General features: G+C 48.2%; 31 non-coding genes across 31 annotated transcripts; all 31 read right to left on the bottom strand.

Moving 5' to 3' along the window:
- Positions 1-34: 34 nt before the first annotated feature.
- Positions 35-153, bottom strand: LOC143871933 (5S ribosomal RNA). The gene has a single exon (XR_013246694.1). It is a non-coding gene; the product is annotated as a 5S ribosomal RNA (ribosomal RNA).
- A 597-nt stretch (positions 154-750) lies between these two features.
- On the bottom strand, positions 751-869 carry LOC143871932 (5S ribosomal RNA). The gene has a single exon (XR_013246693.1). It is a non-coding gene; the product is annotated as a 5S ribosomal RNA (ribosomal RNA).
- Positions 870-1466: 597 nt separating this feature from the next.
- On the bottom strand, positions 1467-1585 carry LOC143871931 (5S ribosomal RNA). The gene has a single exon (XR_013246692.1). It is a non-coding gene; the product is annotated as a 5S ribosomal RNA (ribosomal RNA).
- A 597-nt stretch (positions 1586-2182) lies between these two features.
- LOC143874813 (5S ribosomal RNA) lies at positions 2183-2301 on the bottom strand. The gene has a single exon (XR_013249482.1). It is a non-coding gene; the product is annotated as a 5S ribosomal RNA (ribosomal RNA).
- Positions 2302-2898: 597 nt separating this feature from the next.
- LOC143871929 (5S ribosomal RNA) lies at positions 2899-3017 on the bottom strand. The gene has a single exon (XR_013246690.1). It is a non-coding gene; the product is annotated as a 5S ribosomal RNA (ribosomal RNA).
- A 597-nt stretch (positions 3018-3614) lies between these two features.
- On the bottom strand, positions 3615-3733 carry LOC143871928 (5S ribosomal RNA). Its single transcript, XR_013246689.1, has one exon. It is a non-coding gene; the product is annotated as a 5S ribosomal RNA (ribosomal RNA).
- A 597-nt stretch (positions 3734-4330) lies between these two features.
- On the bottom strand, positions 4331-4449 carry LOC143871927 (5S ribosomal RNA). Its single transcript, XR_013246688.1, has one exon. It is a non-coding gene; the product is annotated as a 5S ribosomal RNA (ribosomal RNA).
- A 597-nt stretch (positions 4450-5046) lies between these two features.
- Positions 5047-5165, bottom strand: LOC143871926 (5S ribosomal RNA). Its single transcript, XR_013246687.1, has one exon. It is a non-coding gene; the product is annotated as a 5S ribosomal RNA (ribosomal RNA).
- A 597-nt stretch (positions 5166-5762) lies between these two features.
- Positions 5763-5881, bottom strand: LOC143871925 (5S ribosomal RNA). The gene has a single exon (XR_013246686.1). It is a non-coding gene; the product is annotated as a 5S ribosomal RNA (ribosomal RNA).
- A 597-nt stretch (positions 5882-6478) lies between these two features.
- Positions 6479-6597, bottom strand: LOC143871924 (5S ribosomal RNA). The gene has a single exon (XR_013246685.1). It is a non-coding gene; the product is annotated as a 5S ribosomal RNA (ribosomal RNA).
- A 597-nt stretch (positions 6598-7194) lies between these two features.
- Positions 7195-7313, bottom strand: LOC143871923 (5S ribosomal RNA). Its single transcript, XR_013246683.1, has one exon. It is a non-coding gene; the product is annotated as a 5S ribosomal RNA (ribosomal RNA).
- A 597-nt stretch (positions 7314-7910) lies between these two features.
- Positions 7911-8029, bottom strand: LOC143871922 (5S ribosomal RNA). Its single transcript, XR_013246682.1, has one exon. It is a non-coding gene; the product is annotated as a 5S ribosomal RNA (ribosomal RNA).
- A 709-nt stretch (positions 8030-8738) lies between these two features.
- Positions 8739-8857, bottom strand: LOC143871921 (5S ribosomal RNA). Its single transcript, XR_013246681.1, has one exon. It is a non-coding gene; the product is annotated as a 5S ribosomal RNA (ribosomal RNA).
- A 597-nt stretch (positions 8858-9454) lies between these two features.
- LOC143871920 (5S ribosomal RNA) lies at positions 9455-9573 on the bottom strand. Its single transcript, XR_013246680.1, has one exon. It is a non-coding gene; the product is annotated as a 5S ribosomal RNA (ribosomal RNA).
- Positions 9574-10170: 597 nt separating this feature from the next.
- Positions 10171-10289, bottom strand: LOC143871918 (5S ribosomal RNA). Its single transcript, XR_013246677.1, has one exon. It is a non-coding gene; the product is annotated as a 5S ribosomal RNA (ribosomal RNA).
- A 597-nt stretch (positions 10290-10886) lies between these two features.
- LOC143871917 (5S ribosomal RNA) lies at positions 10887-11005 on the bottom strand. The gene has a single exon (XR_013246676.1). It is a non-coding gene; the product is annotated as a 5S ribosomal RNA (ribosomal RNA).
- Positions 11006-11602: 597 nt separating this feature from the next.
- LOC143871916 (5S ribosomal RNA) lies at positions 11603-11721 on the bottom strand. Its single transcript, XR_013246675.1, has one exon. It is a non-coding gene; the product is annotated as a 5S ribosomal RNA (ribosomal RNA).
- A 597-nt stretch (positions 11722-12318) lies between these two features.
- Positions 12319-12437, bottom strand: LOC143871915 (5S ribosomal RNA). Its single transcript, XR_013246674.1, has one exon. It is a non-coding gene; the product is annotated as a 5S ribosomal RNA (ribosomal RNA).
- A 598-nt stretch (positions 12438-13035) lies between these two features.
- LOC143871914 (5S ribosomal RNA) lies at positions 13036-13154 on the bottom strand. The gene has a single exon (XR_013246673.1). It is a non-coding gene; the product is annotated as a 5S ribosomal RNA (ribosomal RNA).
- Positions 13155-13751: 597 nt separating this feature from the next.
- Positions 13752-13870, bottom strand: LOC143871913 (5S ribosomal RNA). The gene has a single exon (XR_013246672.1). It is a non-coding gene; the product is annotated as a 5S ribosomal RNA (ribosomal RNA).
- Positions 13871-14467: 597 nt separating this feature from the next.
- On the bottom strand, positions 14468-14586 carry LOC143871912 (5S ribosomal RNA). The gene has a single exon (XR_013246671.1). It is a non-coding gene; the product is annotated as a 5S ribosomal RNA (ribosomal RNA).
- Positions 14587-15184: 598 nt separating this feature from the next.
- LOC143871911 (5S ribosomal RNA) lies at positions 15185-15303 on the bottom strand. Its single transcript, XR_013246670.1, has one exon. It is a non-coding gene; the product is annotated as a 5S ribosomal RNA (ribosomal RNA).
- Positions 15304-15900: 597 nt separating this feature from the next.
- Positions 15901-16019, bottom strand: LOC143871910 (5S ribosomal RNA). Its single transcript, XR_013246669.1, has one exon. It is a non-coding gene; the product is annotated as a 5S ribosomal RNA (ribosomal RNA).
- Positions 16020-16616: 597 nt separating this feature from the next.
- Positions 16617-16735, bottom strand: LOC143871909 (5S ribosomal RNA). Its single transcript, XR_013246668.1, has one exon. It is a non-coding gene; the product is annotated as a 5S ribosomal RNA (ribosomal RNA).
- A 597-nt stretch (positions 16736-17332) lies between these two features.
- LOC143874596 (5S ribosomal RNA) lies at positions 17333-17451 on the bottom strand. The gene has a single exon (XR_013249272.1). It is a non-coding gene; the product is annotated as a 5S ribosomal RNA (ribosomal RNA).
- A 598-nt stretch (positions 17452-18049) lies between these two features.
- Positions 18050-18168, bottom strand: LOC143871907 (5S ribosomal RNA). Its single transcript, XR_013246666.1, has one exon. It is a non-coding gene; the product is annotated as a 5S ribosomal RNA (ribosomal RNA).
- A 597-nt stretch (positions 18169-18765) lies between these two features.
- Positions 18766-18884, bottom strand: LOC143871906 (5S ribosomal RNA). The gene has a single exon (XR_013246665.1). It is a non-coding gene; the product is annotated as a 5S ribosomal RNA (ribosomal RNA).
- Positions 18885-19481: 597 nt separating this feature from the next.
- Positions 19482-19600, bottom strand: LOC143872951 (5S ribosomal RNA). The gene has a single exon (XR_013247675.1). It is a non-coding gene; the product is annotated as a 5S ribosomal RNA (ribosomal RNA).
- Positions 19601-20198: 598 nt separating this feature from the next.
- Positions 20199-20317, bottom strand: LOC143871905 (5S ribosomal RNA). Its single transcript, XR_013246664.1, has one exon. It is a non-coding gene; the product is annotated as a 5S ribosomal RNA (ribosomal RNA).
- Positions 20318-20914: 597 nt separating this feature from the next.
- LOC143871904 (5S ribosomal RNA) lies at positions 20915-21033 on the bottom strand. The gene has a single exon (XR_013246663.1). It is a non-coding gene; the product is annotated as a 5S ribosomal RNA (ribosomal RNA).
- A 597-nt stretch (positions 21034-21630) lies between these two features.
- LOC143871903 (5S ribosomal RNA) lies at positions 21631-21749 on the bottom strand. Its single transcript, XR_013246661.1, has one exon. It is a non-coding gene; the product is annotated as a 5S ribosomal RNA (ribosomal RNA).
- Between the last annotated feature and the right edge of the window lie 382 nt (positions 21750-22131).

Below are 22131 nucleotides of genomic sequence, written 5' to 3'. Positions count from 1 at the left end.
CGAAAAAAGTGGTAGATAGCCGAAAAAAGTGACAGGGGTGCAACACGAGGACTTCCCAGGAGGTCACCCATCCTAGTACTACTCTCGCCCAAGCACGCTTAACTTCGGAGTTCTGATGGGATCCAGTGCATTTGTGCTGGTATGATCGCACCCAGCATGCCTCTCCATTGTCAAAGTAATAAAGAGTTTCCACTCGCATTGTCGTACGAAGTCCGTTTAAATGAAAGTGCGAAAAAATCCTGCTAGATGACACCCGATGGACGATCCGAGCATGTCGGGAAGCCGGATGACCGCCAGGGCTGTCATCGCGCGATTAATCTTCCCGAGTACCCCCGAATCAATATAAGAATCGCCACGATCTGACGGGCGGATCAAAAGTTATCGTCGGAACGATATTTGTGCACCAAGGGTAGCTCACGGCCAGTAAACACCTTCCGACCGGATTCATGACTTTCATCCACTAGTACACTCATCCGCTATAGCGTGTACGTCACTGAATCTAAACAAACCCCCGCTATAATTTGACCGCAAATGAAATGTCAGAACGAATTCCGTTTATCGAATCAAACGACACTATCACCCCGCTATAATAAAGACCGGACGTATTTGAATTCACTATCCGGCAGAAAATAAAAAGATCCCAACCGAAACGTAGGAGGCGTCGCACTAAACGTGCGTTTCAGTTCGCATCGATGTTCCAGAACCGAAAGATTGTTCGAAAAAAGTGGTAGATAGCCGAAAAAAGTGACAGGGGTGCAACACGAGGACTTCCCAGGAGGTCACCCATCCTAGTACTACTCTCGCCCAAGCACGCTTAACTTCGGAGTTCTGATGGGATCCAGTGCATTTGTGCTGGTATGATCGCACCCAGCATGCCTCTCCATTGTCAAAGTAATAAAGAGTTTCCACTCGCATTGTCGTACGAAGTCCGTTTAAATGAAAGTGCGAAAAAATCCTGCTAGATGACACCGGATGGACGATCCGAGCATGTAGGGAAGCCGGATGACCGCCAGAGCTGTCATCGCGCGATGAATCTTCCCGATTACCCCCGAATCAATATAAGAATCGCCACGATCTGACGGGCGGATCAAAAGTTATCGTCGGAACGATATTTGTGCACCAAGGGTAGCTCACGGCCAGTAAACACCTTCCGACCGGATTCATGACTCGCATCCACTAGTACACTCATCCGCTATAGCCTGTACGTCACTGAATCTAAACAAACCCCCGCTATAATTTGACCGCAAATGAAATGTCAGAACGAATTCCGTTTATCGAATCAAACGACACTATCACCCCGCCATAATAAAGACCGGACGTCTTTGAATTCACCATCCGGAAGAAAATAAAAAGATCCGAACCGAAACGTAGGAGGCGACGCACTAAACGTGCGTTTCAGTTCGCATCGATGTTCCAGAACCGAAAGATTGTTCGAAAAAAGTGGTAGATAGCCGAAAAAAGTGACAGGGGTGCAACACGAGGACTTCCCAGGAGGTCACCCATCCTAGTACTACTCTCGCCCAAGCACGCTTAACTTCGGAGTTCTGATGGGATCCAGTGCATTTGTGCTGGTATGATCGCACCCAGCATGCCTCTCCATTGTCAAAGTAATAAAGAGTTTCCACTCGCATTGTCGTACGAAGTCCGTTTAAATGAAAGTGCGAAAAAATCCTGCTAGATGACACCGGATGGACAATCCGAGCATGTCGGGAAGCCGGATGACCGCCAGGGCTGTCATCGCGCGATGAATCTTCCCGAGTACCCCCGAATCAATATAAGAATCGCCACGATCTGACGGGCGGATCAAAAGTTATCGTCGGAACGATATTTGTGCACCAAGGGTAGCTCACGGCCAGTAAACACCTTCCGACCGGATTCATGACTCGCATCCACTAGTACACTCATCCGCTATAGCCTGTACGTCACTGAATCTGAACAAACCCCCGCTATAATTTGACCGCAAATGAAATGTCAGAACGAATTCCGTTTATCGAATCAAACGACACTATCACCCCGCCATAATAAAGACCGGACGTCTTTGAATTCACCATCCGGAAGAAAATAAAAAGATCCGAACCGAAACCTAGGAGGCGACGCACTAAACGTGCGTTTCAGTTCGCATCGATGTTCCAGAACCGAAAGATTGTTCGAAAAAAGTGGTAGATAGCCGAAAAAAGTGACAGGGGTGCAACACGAGGACTTCCGAGGAGGTCACCCATCCTAGTACTACTCTCGCCCAAGCACGCTTAACTTCGGAGTTTTAATGGGATCCAGTGCATTTGTGCTGGTATGATCGCACCCAGCATGCCTCTCCATTGTCAAAGTAATAAAGAGTTTCCACTCGCATTGTCGTACGAAGTCCGTTTAAATGAAAGTGCGAAAAAATCCTGCTAGATGACACCGGATGGACGATCCGAGCATGTCGGAAAGCCGGATGACCGCCAGGGCTGTCATCGCGCGATGAATCTTCCCGAGTACCCCCGAATCAATATAAGAATCGCCACGATCTGACGGGCGGATCAAAAGTTATCGTCGGAACGATATTTGTGCACCAAGGGTAGCTCACGGCCAGTAAACACCTTCCGACCGGATTCATGACTCGCATCCACTAGTACACTCATCCGCTATAGCCTGTACGTCACTGAATCTGAACAAACCCCCGCTATAATTTGACCGCAAATGAAATGTCAGAACGAATTCCGTTTATCGAATCAAACGACACTATCACCCCGCCATAATAAAGACCGGACGTATTTGAATTCACTATCCGGCAGAAAATAAAAAGATCCCAACCGAAACGTAGGAGGCGTCGCACTAAACGTGCGTTTCAGTTCGCATCGATGTTCCAGAACCGAAAGATTGTTCGAAAAAAGTGGTAGATAGCCGAAAAAAGTGACAGGGGTGCAACACGAGGACTTCCCAGGAGGTCACCCATCCTAGTACTACTCTCGCCCAAGCACGCTTAACTTCGGAGTTCTGATGGGATCCAGTGCATTTGTGCTGGTATGATCGCACCCAGCATGCCTCTCCATTGTCAAAGTAATAAAGAGTTTCCACTCGCATTGTCGTACGAAGTCCGTTTAAATGAAAGTGCGAAAAAATCCTGCTAGATGACACCGGATGGACGATCCGAGCATGTAGGGAAGCCGGATGACCGCCAGAGCTGTCATCGCGCGATGAATCTTCCCGATTACCCCCGAATCAATATAAGAATCGCCACGATCTGACGGGCGGATCAAAAGTTATCGTCGGAACGATATTTGTGCACCAAGGGTAGCTCACGGCCAGTAAACACCTTCCGACCGGATTCATGACTCGCATCCACTAGTACACTCATCCGCTATAGCCTGTACGTCACTGAATCTAAACAAACCCCCGCTATAATTTGACCGCAAATGAAATGTCAGAACGAATTCCGTTTATCGAATCAAACGACACTATCACCCCGCCATAATAAAGACCGGACGTCTTTGAATTCACCATCCGGAAGAAAATAAAAAGATCCGAACCGAAACGTAGGAGGCGACGCACTAAACGTGCGTTTCAGTTCGCATCGATGTTCCAGAACCGAAAGATTGTTCGAAAAAAGTGGTAGATAGCCGAAAAAAGTGACAGGGGTGCAACACGAGGACTTCCCAGGAGGTCACCCATCCTAGTACTACTCTCGCCCAAGCACGCTTAACTTCGGAGTTCTGATGGGATCCAGTGCATTTGTGCTGGTATGATCGCACCCAGCATGCCTCTCCATTGTCAAAGTAATAAAGAGTTTCCACTCGCATTGTCGTACGAAGTCCGTTTAAATGAAAGTGCGAAAAAATCCTGCTAGATGACACCGGATGGACAATCCGAGCATGTCGGGAAGCCGGATGACCGCCAGGGCTGTCATCGCGCGATGAATCTTCCCGAGTACCCCCGAATCAATATAAGAATCGCCACGATCTGACGGGCGGATCAAAAGTTATCGTCGGAACGATATTTGTGCACCAAGGGTAGCTCACGGCCAGTAAACACCTTCCGACCGGATTCATGACTCGCATCCACTAGTACACTCATCCGCTATAGCCTGTACGTCACTGAATCTGAACAAACCCCCGCTATAATTTGACCGCAAATGAAATGTCAGAACGAATTCCGTTTATCGAATCAAACGACACTATCACCCCGCCATAATAAAGACCGGACGTCTTTGAATTCACCATCCGGAAGAAAATAAAAAGATCCGAACCGAAACCTAGGAGGCGACGCACTAAACGTGCGTTTCAGTTCGCATCGATGTTCCAGAACCGAAAGATTGTTCGAAAAAAGTGGTAGATAGCCGAAAAAAGTGACAGGGGTGCAACACGAGGACTTCCCAGGAGGTCACCCATCCTAGTACTACTCTCGCCCAAGCACGCTTAACTTCGGAGTTCTGATGGGATCCAGTGCATTTGTGCTGGTATGATCGCACCCAGCATGCCTCTCCATTGTCAAAGTAATAAAGAGTTTCCACTCGCATTGTCGTACGAAGTCCGTTTAAATGAAAGTGCGAAAAAATCCTGCTAGATGACACCCGATGGACGATCCGAGCATGTCGGGAAGCCGGATGACCGCCAGGGCTGTCATCGCGCGATTAATCTTCCCGAGTACCCCCGAATCAATATAAGAATCGCCACGATCTGACGGGCGGATCAAAAGTTATCGTCGGAACGATATTTGTGCACCAAGGGTAGCTCACGGCCAGTAAACACCTTCCGACCGGATTCATGACTCGCATCCACTAGTACACTCATCCGCTATAGCCTGTACGTCACTGAATCTGAACAAACCCCCGCTATAATTTGACCGCAAATGAAATGTCAGAACGAATTCCGTTTATCGAATCAAACGACACTATCACCCCGCCATAATAAAGACCGGACGTCTTTGAATTCACCATCCGGAAGAAAATAAAAAGATCCGAACCGAAACCTAGGAGGCGACGCACTAAACGTGCGTTTCAGTTCGCATCGATGTTCCAGAACCGAAAGATTGTTCGAAAAAAGTGGTAGATAGCCGAAAAAAGTGACAGGGGTGCAACACGAGGACTTCCCAGGAGGTCACCCATCCTAGTACTACTCTCGCCCAAGCACGCTTAACTTCGGAGTTCTGATGGGATCCAGTGCATTTGTGCTGGTATGATCGCACCCAGCATGCCTCTCCATTGTCAAAGTAATAAAGAGTTTCCACTCGCATTGTCGTACGAAGTCCGTTTAAATGAAAGTGCGAAAAAATCCTGCTAGATGACACCCGATGGACGATCCGAGCATGTCGGGAAGCCGGATGACCGCCAGGGCTGTCATCGCGCGATTAATCTTCCCGAGTACCCCCGAATCAATATAAGAATCGCCACGATCTGACGGGCGGATCAAAAGTTATCGTCGGAACGATATTTGTGCACCAAGGGTAGCTCACGGCCAGTAAACACCTTCCGACCGGATTCATGACTTTCATCCACTAGTACACTCATCCGCTATAGCGTGTACGTCACTGAATCTAAACAAACCCCCGCTATAATTTGACCGCAAATGAAATGTCAGAACGAATTCCGTTTATCGAATCAAACGACACTATCACCCCGCTATAATAAAGACCGGACGTATTTGAATTCACTATCCGGCAGAAAATAAAAAGATCCCAACCGAAACGTAGGAGGCGTCGCACTAAACGTGCGTCTCAGTTCGCATCGATGTTCCAGAACCGAAAGATTGTTCGAAAAAAGTGGTAGATAGCCGAAAAAAGTGACAGGGGTGCAACACGAGGACTTCCCAGGAGGTCACCCATCCTAGTACTACTCTCGCCCAAGCACGCTTAACTTCGGAGTTCTGATGGGATCCAGTGCATTTGTGCTGGTATGATCGCACCCAGCATGCCTCTCCATTGTCAAAGTAATAAAGAGTTTCCACTCGCATTGTCGTACGAAGTCCGTTTAAATGAAAGTGCGAAAAAATCCTGCTAGATGACACCGGATGGACGATCCGAGCATGTCGGAAAGCCGGATGACCGCCAAGGCTGTCATCGCGCGATTAATCTTCCCGAGTACCCCCGAATCAATATAAGAATCGCCACGATCTGACGGGCGGATCAAAAGTTATCGTCGGAACGATATTTGTGCACCAAGGGTAGCTCACGGCCAGTAAACACCTTCCGACCGGATTCATGACTCGCATCCACTAGTACACTCATCCGCTATAGCCTGTACGTCACTGAATCTGAACAAACCCCCGCTATAATTTGACCGCAAATGAAATGTCAGAACGAATTCCGTTTATCGAATCAAACGACACTATCACCCCGCCATAATAAAGACCGGACGTCTTTGAATTCACCATCCGGAAGAAAATAAAAAGATCCGAACCGAAACGTAGGAGGCGACGCACTAAACGTGCGTCTCAGTTCGCATCGATGTTCCAGAACCGAAAGATTGTTCGAAAAAAGTGGTAGATAGCCGAAAAAAGTGACAGGGGTGCAACACGAGGACTTCCCAGGAGGTCACCCATCCTAGTACTACTCTCGCCCAAGCACGCTTAACTTCGGAGTTCTGATGGGATCCAGTGCATTTGTGCTGGTATGATCGCACCCAGCATGCCTCTCCATTGTCAAAGTAATAAAGTGTTTCCACTCGCATTGTCGTACGAAGTCCGTTTAAATGAAAGTGCGAAAAAATCCTGCTAGATGACACCGGATGGACGATCCGAGCATGTCGGAAAGCCGGATGACCGCCAAGGCTGTCATCGCGCGATTAATCTTCCCGAGTACCCCCGAATCAATATAAGAATCCCAACGATCTGACGGGCGGATCAAAAGTTATCGTCGGAACGATATTTGTGCACCAAGGGTAGCTCACGGCCAGTAAACACCTTCCGACCGGATTCATGACTCGCATCCACTAGTACACTCATCCGCTATAGCCTGTACGTCACTGAATCTGAACAAACCCCCGCTATAATTTGACCGCAAATGAAATGTCAGAACGAATTCCGTTTATCGAATCAAACGACACTATCACCCCGCCATAATAAAGACCGGACGTCTTTGAATTCACCATCCGGAAGAAAATAAAAAGATCCGAACCGAAACCTAGGAGGCGACGCACTAAACGTGCGTTTCAGTTCGCATCGATGTTCCAGAACCGAAAGATTGTTCGAAAAAAGTGGTAGATAGCCGAAAAAAGTGACAGGGGTGCAACACGAGGACTTCCCAGGAGGTCACCCATCCTAGTACTACTCTCGCCCAAGCACGCTTAACTTCGGAGTTCTGATGGGATCCAGTGCATTTGTGCTGGTATGATCGCACCCAGCATGCCTCTCCATTGTCAAAGTAATAAAGAGTTTCCACTCGCATTGTCGTACGAAGTCCGTTTAAATGAAAGTGCGAAAAAATCCTGCTAGATGACACCGGATGGACGATCCGAGCATGTCGGAAAGCCGGATGACCGCCAGGGCTGTCATCGCGCGATGAATCTTCCCGAGTACCCCCGAATCAATATAAGAATCGCCACGATCTGACGGGCGGATCAAAAGTTATCGTCGGAACGATATTTGTGCACCAAGGGTAGCTCACGGCCAGTAAACACCTTCCGACCGGATTCATGACTCGCATCCACTAGTACACTCATCCGCTATAGCCTGTACGTCACTGAATCTGAACAAACCCCCGCTATAATTTGACCGCAAATGAAATGTCAGAACGAATTCCGTTTATCGAATTAAACGACACTATCAGCCCGCCATAATAAAGACCGGACGTATTTGAACTCACTATCCGGCAGAAAATAAAAAGATCCCAACCGAAACGTAGGAGGCGTCGCACTAAACGTGCGTTTCAGTTCGCATCGATGTTCCAGAACCGAAAGATTGTTCGAAAAAAGTGGTAGATAGCCGAAAAAAGTGACAGGGGTGCAACACGAGGACTTCCCAGGAGGTCACCCATCCTAGTACTACTCTCGCCCAAGCACGCTTAACTTCGGAGTTCTGATGGGATCCAGTGCATTTGTGCTGGTATGATCGCACCCAGCATGAGGACTTCCCAGGAGGTCACCCATCCTAGTACTACTCTCGCCCAAGCACGCTTAACTTCGGAGTTCTGATGGGATCCAGTGCATTTGTGCTGGTATGATCGCACCCAGCATGCCTCTCCATTGTCAAAGTAATAAAGAGTTTCCACTCGCATTGTCGTACGAAGTCCGTTTAAATGAAAGTGCGAAAAAATCCTGCTAGATGACACCGGATGGACGATCCGAGCATGTCGGGAAGCGGGATGACCGCCAGGGCCGTCAACGCGCGATTAATCTTCCCGAGTACCCCCGAATCAATATAAGAATCGCCACGATCTGACGGGCGGATCAAAAGTTATCGTCGGAACGATATTTGTGCACCAAGGGTACCTCACGGCCAGTAAACACCTTCCGACCGGATTCATGACTCGCATCCACTAGTACACTCATCCGCTATAGCCTGTACGTCACTGAATCTGAACAAACCCCAGCTATAATTTGACCGCAAATGAAATGTCAGAACGAATTCCGTTTATCGAATCAAACGACACTATCACCCCGCCATAATAAAGACCGGACGTCTTTGAATTCACCATCCGGAAGAAAATAAAAAGATCCGAACCGAAACGTAGGAGGCGACGCACTAAACGTGCGTTTCAGTTCGCATCGATGTTCCAGAACCGAAAGATTGTTCGAAAAAAGTGGTAGATAGCCGAAAAAAGTGACAGGGGTGCAACACGAGGACTTCCCAGGAGGTCACCCATCCTAGTACTACTCTCGCCCAAGCACGCTTAACTTCGGAGTTCTGATGGGATCCAGTGCATTTGTGCTGGTATGATCGCACCCAGCATGCCTCTCCATTGTCAAAGTAATAAAGAGTTTCCACTCGCATTGTCGTACGAAGTCCGTTTAAATGAAAGTGCGAAAAAATCCTGCTAGATGACACCCGATGGACGATCCGAGCATGTCGGGAAGCCGGATGACCGCCAGGGCTGTCATCGCGCGATTAATCTTCCCGAGTACCCCCGAATCAATATAAGAATCGCCACGATCTGACGGGCGGATCAAAAGTTATCGTCGGAACGATATTTGTGCACCAAGGGTAGCTCACGGCCAGTAAACACCTTCCGACCGGATTCATGACTCGCATCCACTAGTACACTCATCCGCTATAGCCTGTACGTCACTGAATCTGAACAAACCCCCGCTATAATTTGACCGCAAATGAAATGTCAGAACGAATTCCGTTTATCGAATCAAACGACACTATCACCCCGCCATAATAAAGACCGGACGTCTTTGAATTCACCATCCGGAAGAAAATAAAAAGATCCGAACCGAAACCTAGGAGGCGACGCACTAAACGTGCGTTTCAGTTCGCATCGATGTTCCAGAACCGAAAGATTGTTCGAAAAAAGTGGTAGATAGCCGAAAAAAGTGACAGGGGTGCAACACGAGGACTTCCCAGGAGGTCACCCATCCTAGTACTACTCTCGCCCAAGCACGCTTAACTTCGGAGTTCTGATGGGATCCAGTGCATTTGTGCTGGTATGATCGCACCCAGCATGCCTCTCCATTGTCAAAGTAATAAAGAGTTTCCACTCGCATTGTCGTACGAAGTCCGTTTAAATGAAAGTGCGAAAAAATCCTGCTAGATGACACCCGATGGACGATCCGAGCATGTCGGGAAGCCGGATGACCGCCAGGGCTGTCATCGCGCGATTAATCTTCCCGAGTACCCCCGAATCAATATAAGAATCGCCACGATCTGACGGGCGGATCAAAAGTTATCGTCGGAACGATATTTGTGCACCAAGGGTAGCTCACGGCCAGTAAACACCTTCCGACCGGATTCATGACTTTCATCCACTAGTACACTCATCCGCTATAGCGTGTACGTCACTGAATCTAAACAAACCCCCGCTATAATTTGACCGCAAATGAAATGTCAGAACGAATTCCGTTTATCGAATCAAACGACACTATCACCCCGCTATAATAAAGACCGGACGTATTTGAATTCACTATCCGGCAGAAAATAAAAAGATCCCAACCGAAACGTAGGAGGCGTCGCACTAAACGTGCGTTTCAGTTCGCATCGATGTTCCAGAACCGAAAGATTGTTCGAAAAAAGTGGTAGATAGCCGAAAAAAGTGACAGGGGTGCAACACGAGGACTTCCCAGGAGGTCACCCATCCTAGTACTACTCTCGCCCAAGCACGCTTAACTTCGGAGTTCTGATGGGATCCAGTGCATTTGTGCTGGTATGATCGCACCCAGCATGCCTCTACATTGTCAAAGTAATAAAGAGTTTCCACTCGCATTGTCGTACGAAGTCCGTTTAAATGAAAGTGCGAAAAAATCCTGCTAGATGACACCGGATGGACGATCCGAGCATGTAGGGAAGCCGGATGACCGCCAGAGCTGTCATCGCGCGATGAATCTTCCCGATTACCCCCGAATCAATATAAGAATCGCCACGATCTGACGGGCGGATCAAAAGTTATCGTCGGAACGATATTTGTGCACCAAGGGTAGCTCACGGCCAGTAAACACCTTCCGACCGGATTCATGACTCGCATCCACTAGTACACTCATCCGCTATAGCCTGTACGTCACTGAATCTGAACAAACCCCCGCTATAATTTGACCGCAAATGAAATGTCAGAACGAATTCCGTTTATCGAATCAAACGACACTATCACCCCGCCATAATAAAGACCGGACGTCTTTGAATTAACCATCCGGAAGAAAATAAAAAGATCCGTACCGAAACGTAGGAGGCGACGCACTAAACGTGCGTTTCAGTTCGCATCGATGTTCCAGAACCGAAAGATTGTTCGAAAAAAGTGGTAGATAGCCGAAAAAAGTGACAGGGGTGCAACACGAGGACTTCCCAGGAGGTCACCCATCCTAGTACTACTCTCGCCCAAGCACGCTTAACTTCGGAGTTCTGATGGGATCCAGTGCATTTGTGCTGGTATGATCGCACCCAGCATGCCTCTCTATTGTCAAAGTAATAAAGAGTTTCCACTCGCATTGTCGTACGAAGTCCGTTTAAATGAAAGTGCGAAAAAATCCTGCTAGATGCCATCGGATGGACGATCCGAGCATGTCGGGAAGCCGGATGACCGCCAGGGCTGTCATCGCGCGATGAATCTTCCCGCTTACCCCCGAATCAATATAAGAATCGCCACGATCTGACGGGCGGATCAAAAGTTATCGTCGGAACGATATTTGTGCACCAAGGGTAGCTCACGGCCAGTAAACACCTTCCGACCGGATTCATGACTCGCATCCACTAGTACACTCATCCGCTATAGCCTGTACGTCACTGAATCTAAACAAACCCCCGCTATAATTTGACCGCAAATGAAATGTCAGAACGAATTCCGTTTATCGAATCAAACGACACTATCACCCCGCCATAATAAAGACCGGACGTCTTTGAATTCACCATCCGGAAGAAAATAAAAAGATCCGAACCGAAACGTAGGAGGCGACGCACTAAACGTGCGTTTCAGTTCGCATCGATGTTCCAGAACCGAAAGATTGTTCGAAAAAAGTGGTAGATAGCCGAAAAAAGTGACAGGGGTGCAACACGAGGACTTCCCAGGAGGTCACCCATCCTAGTACTACTCTCGCCCAAGCACGCTTAACTTCGGAGTTCTGATGGGATCCAGTGCATTTGTGCTGGTATGATCGCACCCAGCATGCCTCTCCATTGTCAAAGTAATAAAGAGTTTCCACTCGCATTGTCGTACGAAGTCCGTTTAAATGAAAGTGCGAAAAAATCCTGCTAGATGACACCGGATGGACAATCCGAGCATGTCGGGAAGCCGGATGACCGCCAGGGCTGTCATCGCGCGATGAATCTTCCCGAGTACCCCCGAATCAATATAAGAATCGCCACGATCTGACGGGCGGATCAAAAGTTATCGTCGGAACGATATTTGTGCACCAAGGGTAGCTCACGGCCAGTAAACACCTTCCGACCGGATTCATGACTCGCATCCACTAGTACACTCATCCGCTATAGCCTGTACGTCACTGAATCTGAACAAACCCCCGCTATAATTTGACCGCAAATGAAATGTCAGAACGAATTCCGTTTATCGAATCAAACGACACTATCACCCCGCCATAATAAAGACCGGACGTCTTTGAATTCACCATCCGGAAGAAAATAAAAAGATCCGAACCGAAACCTAGGAGGCGACGCACTAAACGTGCGTTTCAGTTCGCATCGATGTTCCAGAACCGAAAGATTGTTCGAAAAAAGTGGTAGATAGCCGAAAAAAGTGACAGGGGTGCAACACGAGGACTTCCCAGGAGGTCACCCATCCTAGTACTACTCTCGCCCAAGCACGCTTAACTTCGGAGTTCTGATGGGATCCAGTGCATTTGTGCTGGTATGATCGCACCCAGCATGCCTCTCCATTTTCAAAGTAATAAAGAGTTTCCACTCGCATTGTCGTACAAAGTCCGTTTAAATGAAAGTGCGAAAAAATCCTGCTAGATGACACCGGATGGACGATCCGAGCATGTCGGAAAGCCGGATGACCGCCAGGGCTGTCATCGCGCGATGAATCTTCCCGAGTACCCCCGAATCAATATAAGAATCGCCACGATCTGACGGGCGGATCAAAAGTTATCGTCGGAACGATATTTGTGCACCAAGGGTAGCTCACGGCCAGTAAACACCTTCCGACCGGATTCATGACTCGCATCCACTAGTACACTCATCCGCTATAGCCTGTACGTCACTGAATCTGAACAAACCCCCGCTATAATTTGACCGCAAATGAAATGTCAGAACGAATTCCGTTTATCGAATCAAACGACACTATCACCCCGCCATAATAAAGACCGGACGTCTTTGAATTCACCATCCGGAAGAAAATAAAAAGATCCGAACCGAAACGTAGGAGGCGACGCACTAAACGTGCGTTTCAGTTCGCATCGATGTTCCAGAACCGAAAGATTGTTCGAAAAAAAGTGGTAGATAGCCGAAAAAAGTGACAGGGGTGCAACACGAGGACTTCCCAGGAGGTCACCCATCCTAGTACTACTCTCGCCCAAGCACGCTTAACTTCGGAGTTCTGATGGGATCCAGTGCATTTGTGCTGGTATGATCGCACCCAGCATGCCTCTCCATTGTCAAAGTAATAAAGAGTTTCCACTCGCATTGTCGTACGAAGTCCGTTTAAATGAAAGTGCGAAAAAATCCTGCTAGATGACACCGGATGGACGATCCGAGCATGTCGGAAAGCCGGATGACCGCCGTGGCTGTCATCGCGCGATTAATCTTCCCGAGTACCCCCGAATCAATATAAGAATCGCCACGATCTGACGGGCGGATCAAAAGTTATCGTCGAAACGATATTTGTGCACCAAGGGTAGCTCACGGCCAGTAAACACCTTCCGACCGGATTCATGACTTTCATCCACTAGTACACTCATCCGCTATAGCCTGTACGTCACTGAATCTGAACAAACCCCCGCTATAATTTGACCGCAAATGAAATGTCAGAACGAATTCCGTTTATCGAATCAAACGACACTATCACCCCGCCATAATAAAGACCGGACGTCTTTGAATTCACCATCCGGAAGAAAATAAAAAGATCCGAACCGAAACGTAGGAGGCGACGCACTAAACGTGCGTCTCAGTTCGCATCGATGTTCCAGAACCGAAAGATTGTTCGAAAAAAGTGGTAGATAGCCGAAAAAAGTGACAGGGGTGCAACACGAGGACTTCCCAGGAGGTCACCCATCCTAGTACTACTCTCGCCCAAGCACGCTTAACTTCGGAGTTCTGATGGGATCCAGTGCATTTGTGCTGGTATGATCGCACCCAGCATGCCTCTCCATTGTCAAAGTAATAAAGAGTTTCCACTCGCATTGTCGTACGAAGTCCGTTTAAATGAAAGTGCGAAAAAATCCTGCTAGATGACACCGGATGGACGATCCAAGCATGTCGGAAAGCCGGATGACCGCCAAGGCTGTCATCGCGCGATTAATCTTCCCGAGTACCCCCGAATCAATATAAGAATCGCCACGATCTGACGGGCGGATCAAAAGTTATCGTCGGAACGATATTTGTGCACCAAGGGTAGCTCACGGCCAGTAAACACCTTCCGACCGGATTCATGACTCGCATCCACTAGTACACTCATCCGCTATAGCCTGTACGTCACTGAATCTGAACAAACCCCCGCTATAATTTGACCGCAAATGAAATGTCAGAACGAATTCCGTTTATCGAATCAAACGACACTATCACCCCGCCATAATAAAGACCGGACGTCTTTGAATTCACCATCCGGAAGAAAATAAAAAGATCCGAACCGAAACCTAGGAGGCGACGCACTAAACGTGCGTTTCAGTTCGCATCGATGTTCCAGAACCGAAAGATTGTTCGAAAAAAGTGGTAGATAGCCGAAAAAAGTGACAGGGGTGCAACACGAGGACTTCCCAGGAGGTCACCCATCCTAGTACTACTCTCGCCCAAGCACGCTTAACTTCGGAGTTCTGATGGGATCCAGTGCATTTGTGCTGGTATGATCGCACCCAGCATGCCTCTCCATTGTCAAAGTAATAAAGAGTTTCCACTCGCATTGTCGTACGAAGTCCGTTTAAATGAAAGTGCGAAAAAATCCTGCTAGATGACACCGGATGGACGATCCGAGCATGTCGGAAAGCCGGATGACCGCCACGGCTGTCATCGCGCGATGATTCTTCCCGAGTACCCCCGAATCAATATAAGAATCGCCACGATCTGACGGGCGGATCAAAAGTTATCGTCGGAACGATATTTGTGCACCAAGGGTAGCTCACGGCCAGTAAACACCTTCCGACCGGATTCATGACTCGCATCCACTAGTACACTCATCCGCTATAGCCTGTACGTCACTGAATCTGAACAAACCCCCGCTATAATTTGACCGCAAATGAAATGTCAGAACGAATTCCGTTTATCGAATCAAACGACACTATCACCCCGCCATAATAAAGACCGGACGTCTTTGAATTCACCATCCGGAAGAAAATAAAAAGATCCGAACCGAAACGTAGGAGGCGACGCACTAAACGTGCGTTTCAGTTCGCATCGATGTTCCAGAACCGAAAGATTGTTCGAAAAAAAGTGGTAGATAGCCGAAAAAAGTGACAGGGGTGCAACACGAGGACTTCCCAGGAGGTCACCCATCCTAGTACTACTCTCGCCCAAGCACGCTTAACTTCGGAGTTCTGATGGGATCCAGTGCATTTGTGCTGGTATGATCGCACCCAGCATGCCTCTCCATTGTCAAAGTAATAAAGAGTTTCCACTCGCATTGTCGTACGAAGTCCGTTTAAATGAAAGTGCGAAAAAATCCTGCTAGATGACACCGGATGGACGATCCGAGCATGTCGGAAAGCCGGATGACCGCCGTGGCTGTCATCGCGCGATTAATCTTCCCGAGTACCCCCGAATCAATATAAGAATCGCCACGATCTGACGGGCGGATCAAAAGTTATCGTCGAAACGATATTTGTGCACCAAGGGTAGCTCACGGCCAGTAAACACCTTCCGACCGGATTCATGACTGTCATCCACTAGTACACTCATCCGCTATAGCCTGTACGTCACTGAATCTGAACAAACCCCCGCTATAATTTGACCGCAAATGAAATGTCAGAACGAATTCCGTTTATCGAATCAAACGACACTATCACCCCGCCATAATAAAGACCGGACGTCTTTGAATTCACCATCCGGAAGAAAATAAAAAGATCCGAACCGAAACGTAGGAGGCGACGCACTAAACGTGCGTCTCAGTTCGCATCGATGTTCCAGAACCGAAAGATTGTTCGAAAAAAGTGGTAGATAGCCGAAAAAAGTGACAGGGGTGCAACACGAGGACTTCCCAGGAGGTCACCCATCCTAGTACTACTCTCGCCCAAGCACGCTTAACTTCGGAGTTCTGATGGGATCCAGTGCATTTGTGCTGGTATGATCGCACCCAGCATGCCTCTCCATTGTCAAAGTAATAAAGAGTTTCCACTCGCATTGTCGTACGAAGTCCGTTTAAATGAAAGTGCGAAAAAATCCTGCTAGATGACACCGGATGGACGATCCGAGCATGTCGGAAAGGCGAATTACCGCCAGGGCTGTCATCGCGCGATGAATCTTCCCGAGTACCCCCGAATCAATATAAGAATCGCCACGATCTGACGGGCGGATCAAAAGTTATCGTCGGAACGATATTTGTGCACCAAGGGTAGCTCACGGCGAGTAAACACCTTCCGACCGGATTCATGACTCGCATCCACTAGTACACTCATCCGCTATAGCCTGTACGTCACTGAATCTGAACAAACCCCCGCTATAATTTGACCGCAAATGAAATGTCAGAACGAATTCCGTTTATCGAATCAAACGACACTATCACCCCGCCATAATAAAGACCACACGTCTTTGAATTCACCATCCGGAAGAAAATAAAAAGATCCGAACCGAAACCTAGGAGGCGACGCACTAAACGTGCGTTTCAGTTCGCATCGATGTTCCAGAACCGAAAGATTGTTCGAAAAAAGTGGTAGATAGCCGAAAAAAGTGACAGGGGTGCAACACGAGGACTTCCCAGGAGGTCACCCATCCTAGTACTACTCTCGCCCAAGCACGCTTAACTTCGGAGTTCTGATGGGATCCAGTGCATTTGTGCTGGTATGATCGCACCCAGCATGCCTCTCCATTGTCAAAGTAATAAAGAGTTTCCACTCGCATTGTCGTACGAAGTCCGTTTAAATGAAAGTGCGAAAAAATCCTGCTAGATGACACCGGATGGACAATCCGAGCATGTCGGGAAGCCGGATGACCGCCAGGGCTGTCATCGCGCGATGAATCTTCCCGAGTACCCCCGAATCAATATAAGAATCGCCACGATCTGACGGGCGGATCAAAAGTTATCGTCGGAACGATATTTGTGCACCAAGGGTAGCTCACGGCCAGTAAACACCTTCCGACCGGATTCATGACTCGCATCCACTAGTACACTCATCCGCTATAGCCTGTACGTCACTGAATCTGAACAAACCCCCGCTATAATTTGACCGCAAATGAAATGTCAGAACGAATTCCGTTTATCGAATCAAACGACACTATCACCCCGCCATAATAAAGACCGGACGTCTTTGAATTCACCATCCGGAAGAAAATAAAAAGATCCGAACCGAAACGTAGGAGGCGACGCACTAAACGTGCGTTTCAGTTCGCATCGATGTTCCAGAACCGAAAGATTGTTCGAAAAAAGTGGTAGATAGCCGAAAAAAGTGACAGGGGTGCAACACGAGGACTTCCCAGGAGGTCACCCATCCTAGTACTACTCTCGCCCAAGCACGCTTAACTTCGGAGTTCTGATGGGATGCAGTGCATTTGTGCTGGTATGATCGCACCCAGCATGCCTCTCCATTGTCAAAGTAATAAAGAGTTTCCACTCGCATTGTCGTACGAAGTCCGTTTAAATGAAAGTGCGAAAAAATCCTGCTAGATGACACCGGATGGACGATCCGAGCATGTCGGGAAGCCGGATGACCGCCAGGGCTGTCATCGCGCGATGAATCTTCCCGAGTACCCCCGAATCAATATAAGAATCGCCACGATCTGACGGGCGGATCAAAAGTTATCGTCGGAACGATATTTGTGCACCAAGGGTAGCTCACGGCCAGTAAACACCTTCCGACCGGATTCATGACTTTCATCCACTAGTACACTCATCCGCTATAGCCTGTACGTCACTGAATCTGAACAAACCCCCGCTATAATTTGACCGCAAATGAAATGTCAGAACGAATTCCGTTTATCGAATCAAACGACACTATCACCCCGCCATAATAAAGACCGGACGTCTTTGAATTCACCATCCGGAAGAAAATAAAAAGATCCGAACCGAAACGTAGGAGGCGACGCACTAAACGTGCGTTTCAGTTCGCATCGATGTTCCAGAACCGAAAGATTGTTCGAAAAAAAGTGGTAGATAGCCGAAAAAAGTGACAGGGGTGCAACACGAGGACTTCCCAGGAGGTCACCCATCCTAGTACTACTCTCGCCCAAGCACGCTTAACTTCGGAGTTCTGATGGGATCCAGTGCATTTGTGCTGGTATGATCGCACCCAGCATGCCTCTCCATTGTCAAAGTAATAAAGAGTTTCCACTCGCATTGTCGTACGAAGTCCGTTTAAATGAAAGTGCGAAAAAATCCTGCTAGATGACACCGGATGGACGATCCGAGCATGTCGGAAAGCCGGATGACTGCCGTGGCTGTCATCGCGCGATTAATCTTCCCGAGTACCCCCGAATCAATATAAGAATCGCCACGATCTGACGGGCGGATCAAAAGTTATCGTCGAAACGATATTTGTGCACCAAGGGTAGCTCACGGCCAGTAAACACCTTCCGACCGGATTCATGACTTTCATCCACTAGTACACTCATCTGCTATAGCCTGTACGTCACTGAATCTGAACAAACCCCCGCTATAATTTGACCGCAAATGAAATGTCAGAACGAATTCCGTTTATCGAATCAAACGACACTATCACCCCGCCATAATAAAGACCGGACGTCTTTGAATTCACCATCCGGAAGAAAATAAAAAGATCCGAACCGAAACGTAGGAGGCGACGCACTAAACGTGCGTCTCAGTTCGCATCGATGTTCCAGAACCGAAAGATTGTTCGAAAAAAGTGGTAGATAGCCGAAAAAAGTGACAGGGGTGCAACACGAGGACTTCCCAGGAGGTCACCCATCCTAGTACTACTCTCGCCCAAGCACGCTTAACTTCGGAGTTCTGATGGGATCCAGTGCATTTGTGCTGGTATGATCGCACCCAGCATGCCTCTCCATTGTCAAAGTAATAAAGAGTTTCCACTCGCATTGTCGTACGAAGTCCGTTTAAATGAAAGTGCGAAAAAATCCTGCTAGATGACACCGGATGGACGATCCGAGCATGTCGGGAAGCCGGATGACCGCCAAGGCTGTCATCGCGCGATTAATCTTCCCGAGTAACCCCGAATCAATATAAGAATCGCTACGATCTGACGGGCGGATCAAAAGTTATCGTCGGAACGATATTTGTGCACCAAGGGTAGCTCACGGCCAGTAAACACCTTCCGACCGGATTCATGACTCGCATCCACTAGTACACTCATCCGCTATAGCCTGTACGTCACTGAATCTAAACAAATCCCCGCTATAATTTGACCGCAAATGAAATGTCAGAACGAATTCCGTTTAACGAATCAAACGACACTATCACCCCGCCATAATAAAGACCGGACGTATTTGAATTCACCATCCGGAAGAAAATTAAAAGATCCGAACCGAAACATAGGAGGCGTCGCACTAAACGTGCGTTTCAGTTCGCATCGATGTTCTAGAACCGAAAGATTGTTCGAAAAAAGTGGTAGATAGCCGAAAAAAGTGACAGGGGTGCAACACGAGGACTTCCCAGGCGGTCACCCATCCTAGTACTACTCTCGCCCAAGCACGCTTAACTTCGGAGTTCTGATGGGATCCAGTGCATTTGTGCTGGTATGATCGCACCCAGCATGCCTCTCCATTGTCAAAGTAATAAAGAGTTTCCACTCGCATTGTCGTACGAAGTCCGTTTAAATAAAAGTGCGAAAAAATCCTGCTAGATGACATCGGATGGACGATCCGAGCATGTCGGGTAGCCGGATGACCGCTAGGGCTGTCATCGCGCGATGAATCTTCCCGAGTACCCCCGAATCAATATAAGAATCGCCACGATCTGACGGGCGGATCAAAAGTTATCGTCGGAACGATATTTGTGCACCAAGGGTAGCTCACGGCCAGTAAACACCTTCCGACCGGATTCATGACTTTCATCCACTAGTACACTCATCCGCTATAGCCTGTACGTCACTGAATCTGAACAAACCCCCGCTATAATTTGACCGCAAATGAAATGTCAGAACGAATTCCGTTTATCGAATCAAACGACACTATCACCCCGCCATAATAAAGACCGGACGTCTTTGAATTCACCATCCGGAAGAAAATAAAAAGATCCGAACCGAAACGTAGGAGGCGACGCACTAAACGTGCGTTTCAGTTCGCATCGATGTTCCAGAACCGAAAGATTGTTCGAAAAAAAGTGGTAGATAGCCGAAAAAAGTGACAGGGGTGCAACACGAGGACTTCCCAGGAGGTCACCCATCCTAGTACTACTCTCGCCCAAGCACGCTTAACTTCGGAGTTCTGATGGGATCCAGTGCATTTGTGCTGGTATGATCGCACCCAGCATGCCTCTCCATTGTCAAAGTAATAAAGAGTTTCCACTCGCATTGTCGTACGAAGTCCGTTTAAATGAAAGTGCGAAAAAATCCTGCTAGATGACACCGGATGGACGATCCGAGCATGTCGGAAAGCCGGATGACCGCCGTGGCTGTCATCGCGCGATTAATCTTCCCGAGTACCCCCGAATCAATATAAGAATCGCCACGATCTGACGGGCGGATCAAAAGTTATCGTCGAAACGATATTTGTGCACCAAGGGTAGCTCACGGCCAGTAAACACCTTCCGACCGGATTCATGACTGTCATCCACTAGTACACTCATCCGCTATAGCCTGTACGTCACTGAATCTGAACAAACCCCCGCTATAATTTGACCGCAAATGAAATGTCAGAACGAATTCCGTTTATCGAATCAAACGACACTATCACCCCGCCATAATAAAGACCGGACGTCTTTGAATTCACCATCCGGAAGAAAATAAAAAGATCCGAACCGAAACGTAGGAGGCGACGCACTAAACGTGCGTCTCAGTTCGCATCGATGTTCCAGAACCGAAAGATTGTTCGAAAAAAGTGGTAGATAGCCGAAAAAAGTGACAGGGGTGCAACACGAGGACTTCCCAGGAGGTCACCCATCCTAGTACTACTCTCGCCCAAGCACGCTTAACTTCGGAGTTCTGATGGGATCCAGTGCATTTGTGCTGGTATGATCGCACCCAGCATGCCTCTCCATTGTCAAAGTAATAAAGAGTTTCCACTCGCATTGTCGTACGAAGTCCGTTTAAATGAAAGTGCGAAAAAATCCTGCTAGATGACATCGGATGGACGATCCGAGCATGTCGGAAAGCCGGATGACCGCCAAGGCTGTCATCGCGCGATTAATCTTCCCGAGTACCCCCGAATCAATATAAGAATCGCCACGATCTGACGGGCGGATCAAAAGTTATCGTCGGAACGATATTTGTGCACCAAGGGTAGCTCACGGCCAGTAAACACCTTCCGACCGGATTCATGACTCGCATCCACTAGTACACTCATCCGCTATAGCCTGTACGTCACTGAATCTGAACAAACTCCCGCTATAATTTGACCGCAAATGAAATGTCAGAACGAATTCCGTTTATCGAATTAAACGACACTATCAGCCCGCCATAATAAAGACCGGACGTATTTGAACTCACTATCCGGCAGAAAATAAAAAGATCCCAACCGAAACGTAGGAGGCGTCGCACTAAACGTGCGTTTCAGTTCGCATCGATGTTCCAGAACCGAAAGATTGTTCGAAAAAAGTGGTAGATAGCCGAAAAAAGTGACAGGGGTGCAACACGAGGACTTCCCAGGAGGTCACCCATCCTAGTACTACTCTCGCCCAAGCACGCTTAACTTCGGAGTTCTGATGGGATCCAGTGCATTTGTGCTGGTATGATCGCACCCAGCATGCCTCTCCATTGTCAAAGTAATAAAGAGTTTCCACTCGCATTGTCGTACGAAGTCCGTTTAAATGAAAGTGCGAAAAAATCCTGCTAGATGACACCCGATGGACGATCCGAGCATGTCGGGAAGCCGGATGACCGCCAGGGCTGTCATCGCGCGATTAATCTTCCCGAGTACCCCCGAATCAATATAAGAATCGCCACGATCTGACGGGCGGATCAAAAGTTATCGTCGGAACGATATTTGTGCACCAAGGGTAGCTCACGGCCAGTAAACACCTTCCGACCGGATTCATGACTCGCATCCACTAGTACACTCATCCGCTATAGCCTGTACGTCACTGAATCTGAACAAACCCCCGCTATAATTTGACCGCAAATGA

This window comes from Tasmannia lanceolata, unplaced genomic scaffold (assembly GCF_043159265.1).
Source record: "Tasmannia lanceolata isolate RefF3 unplaced genomic scaffold, GAP_Taslan_0.1 ptg000003l, whole genome shotgun sequence".
Lineage (NCBI taxonomy): Eukaryota > Viridiplantae > Streptophyta > Magnoliopsida > Canellales > Winteraceae > Tasmannia > Tasmannia lanceolata.
This window is presented reverse-complemented; position numbering and strand designations above follow the sequence as displayed.